Source organism: Oreochromis niloticus, linkage group LG3, assembly GCF_001858045.2.
Source record: "Oreochromis niloticus isolate F11D_XX linkage group LG3, O_niloticus_UMD_NMBU, whole genome shotgun sequence".
Taxonomy (NCBI): domain Eukaryota; kingdom Metazoa; phylum Chordata; class Actinopteri; order Cichliformes; family Cichlidae; genus Oreochromis; species Oreochromis niloticus.
Window position 1 is genome coordinate 61,885,704 of NC_031967.2, and position 3,967 is coordinate 61,889,670.

General features: G+C 43.6%; 1 pseudogene; it reads right to left on the reverse strand.

The window, feature by feature from the left end:
* Positions 1-686: 686 nt before the first annotated feature.
* Positions 687-3,188, reverse strand: LOC109196583 (uncharacterized; annotated as a pseudogene).
* Positions 3,189-3,967: the final 779 nt, after the last annotated feature.

The following is a 3,967-nucleotide window of genomic DNA, read 5'->3' on the forward strand; positions in this document are numbered from 1 at the left end:
CAAGTCATCTACATTACCACTGTCTCTGGCGTGTTTGCAAAACACAGGAGCAGAGTCCCTTGGCCTTACCGAGCTACAACTGCACTGTGTAAAGTGCGAAAACGCAGCAAAAGTTACTGAAGAACAGGCAGAAGCTATTGAGGTACACACAAGACTACAACACAAGAGCCCAGAATGGTATGTTTGGCTTGCTGGGAGAATCACGGCTTCAATGATGCACGCTGTGTGTGCCACCACTGTAGAAAAACCCGCCATTACTGTGGTTAATCGTGTTTGCTACCCTGTGAACTCGGTTTATACTGTGCAAACAACTTGGGGACTGGAGCATGAACAGGACGCTCGCCACGCCTACACCCAGAGAATGTCAGCGTGTCACAAAAACCTACAGGTCCGTATGTGTGGTTTTCTTGTTAACACGGCTTTTCCTGAAGTAGGTAGGTGCATCTCCTGACGGTCTAACCACGTGTGAATGTTGTGGGAAGGGGTGCCTGGAAATTAAATGTCCATTTAAGTACAGATCTGACAGCATTCAGCAAGCATTGGGTGCACATGACAAAGACTTCTGCCTCGAGTTGACAGCAAATGGACTTAACTTGAAGAAGACACACCACTTTTACTCACAAGTGCAAACACAGGTGTTTGTGTCCAACGCAAAGCATTGCGACCTCGTGGTTTGGACACAAAAAGACATGGCAGTTGTACGCATCTTCCCAGATGTGCACTTCTGGGAATCGCGTTTAAAGAAAGCTCAGGAGTTCTTTCAGAAGGTGTGCCTTCCTGAACTAGTAGGAAAACATTTCTCTATGCGAAATGCAGCCCTGAGTGGTCACAAAGTTTTTCTTTCTGATGTGTAGTTTTTATGTCAGAAGTGCATTGAAATATGTATAACTTGATTTCAACACTGCAGCACTTACCATGTAACAATTGTCAAAGTGTAAAATAAAGCGTCAAATGCAGATCTTTGTCGTTACCTGGCTTTTATTATAATGTTATTTTAGTGAAACACAGAGTTCAAAGCTATGATAAACAGTCAATTATAGTATACAGATACAGAAATGGTTACATAATGTAATGTCAGTGTGTTCATACAATTACACATAAAAAAAAGGTTTTCCTAGTAGTATTTCTTCAGAGACATACTCAAAGTTTTCACAATCATTAATTAACAAGAACAAGTCTCATGTGTGTCTGGCTTCACTACCACACTGGGGCACATGTTAACCAAAACACAACACACCCGCACAATTTTATCAAGAAAGGTAACGTCTTCACCCTCACATGGAAGAAGAGAACGGATTGGCATGGTGGTATGTAGCATTTTGAACTTGTTGCGCAAACTGCCAATTACTCGCTCGACATGGATTCTTAGGTGTGCAATGGCTCGTGTATTTTCAATGTCCTTGGCATCTAGTTGACAGAAGCCCCTTGTAAATGCTGGGATCTTAACCTCCGCACACATCATTCCCACCGCATCTCTGATGTCAAAGCCTCTGTCAGCCAAAACTACATCCCCTGGTAACAGCTTGTTAAGAATGCCACATTGCTCTGTGATGTGTTTATCTGATGCACGGCCCCCTCACCCCTTAGAAATGAATGAAATTGCACCTTGGGGAGTAATCCCGATCAGCTATTTCATGGTGTGTGTACCCTTGTAGTGCGAGTACGTTTGAGCACGAGCCTTTAAATTAGATGGTCGTTCTGTACAAATTTCAAAACAGTCAACAATGATGGCTACCCGATTTCCAAAAGTTTCCATAAATTGTGGAGGCATTGTTGCTTGCAAACAGTGCCTCTCTGGCCAGTGTACAAGTATTCCTAAGCGGGCATACAAAACGTCAATTGTATCAGCAAAGACAGAAGAAAGAGTTTTGTGGGAGACATTGAATAGATAACTAAGATGCTGGACAGGTGTAAGGAGTAAATATTTAAACAAGACATTCTTCAGGCGAAATAAAGACACTCAAGACAGTTTGGATGGTAACAACGTGCGCACGCTGGGTGAGCGCTGCTGTCTCAGGCTCACACCCAGCGTATGCGGCAGTTCTTTATTTATAGCGTTTCAGAGTATGTGTGTGTGTGTGTGTGTATGATCTCAGAGTATGTGTGTGTGTGGCTGTATGATCTCAGAGTGTGTGTGTGTGATTCTGAAGAATGGGCCCCTCTTGGTATTTGGGAGTGTATAGATAAGAACGTCCTGCTCTCCACTTCCTGGGAGTGAAACGGCTCGTAGAGAACCAGGTGCAGAGAAGATGTCCTGGGTAAATCATATCTGAGAACACTATGCTTTTGTCTTTACTTCAGCTTCACTTCTAGTGAAGCAGTAAAATACGATTAAATGGAAAGAATAAATGGGTAAACAACTATTAACACTGAAATTAAAGATAAACTTTCAATAACGTACAAATGGCAGTGGGAATAATACTTGAAACATTTGAAAATCTCTTAACATATCCCTCCTGTTGTTAATTTGTTTTACACATTTTAACTTTTATCAGCATACAGTCTCTTGACAGTGCATTTTTAACTGTTGCTTCATTATTAACAGGAGTGTCTTTTTTCTTTTAGTTACAGGTTGTTTCTTCATCTTCGTCGTCGGTGTTTGAGTCAGTGTCGGCGTGCTCCAGCAGTGTCATAATTTCTTTTTGGCCAACAGGGTCCGGTGTAATAGCTGTGGCTATCAGTCTGTTGATCATGGATCTTATGCAGGGAATACAACAACAGCCACATAGGGTCAATATGGCTGCAAAAACAGCTATTGACACCAGGATTGATGACACTAGGCTGCGGTACTTTCCAAACATATCCATCCAGCTGTCCCACATGGAAGTGTCCACTCCAGAATGTTCTTTCATTCTCTCGTTCAGGGTCTTCAGTCTTTCCAGGGCTCTGGTCAGACTGCCGTCAGCTGCAGTGTTGTTAGGTATGAAGGTGCAGCATTGTTCTCCACTTCTTTGTTTCTCGTTGCGCTGCGCGTTCTTCTGGGCATAGGCTGCAGCTTAAAAATGGTTCCCCTTTCAGGACACGTCACATTTGGAGCCTGCCGGTAAATCCTCGGGCAGTGTGGGTCACATGGGTTGCTGGTGCAGGCCGTGTTCATGCCTACCAGGGCCAGTGATAAGAATACTGTGAACACGAGCATGGAACACATCGTTGTGACAGTGGTCAGTTGGCATCCTCTTGTCCAGCATCGACGTCGTCTGTGCGGTTTCTCACCCTCAGGGGCATCCTGGTTTGCATTTAGTATTTCCATCTCCATCAGGTCTCCCTCTGTGAGCGTTTGTCCTCTTCTCGACCGTGGACACACCCTTGGCCTCCAATGAGTAGACACCCAGCAAGAGGAGCGAGTGTCTCAGTGTTGCCACTGATAGCCCTTCTCCCCACCGAGTGAACACCAGAGGTTAGAGCGGTCTGCAGTCTAGACTTTACTGCTCACTTTTCTATTCGGGAGATTGTGGTTCTTGGATTGGTTCAACCCTTTTTCAACCTGCAAGAAACTGGAAGAGAATCACTCGGCAGTTGATTGTTCAAAACTATTTCTCTGTTTTCCAGCAACTTTGTCATCCACTCTGCTAGAGTTGTTTCTCTTATTGACTTGTTTGAAATTTAATGTATAGAAGTGTCTTTAACTAGTGTTTTTAACTAATTAGACTCCCTCCTGTTGACGCATGAACAACTTCATGTGTCACAAGAGCTACTGTTTTTGTATAAAGACTTCGGTTGTAACGGTTTCCCATCACATATGATCAGATCATCCTGTAGAATTGCTCCGCACCTCAACCATTTCTTTCGCTCTAGTAATGGCACAAATGTGTGGTTCATTTCTCAAGATATCCAGTGGAATTTGCATAGAGGTGTTGTCACCATAAGTGCGTCTACTGTTTGTACTGCTACTGATTTTGCTGCTTGGTCTGCAAAATTGTTGCCCTCTGTTATGCCATATTTTCAAAATGGCGTACTGCAGATCAAA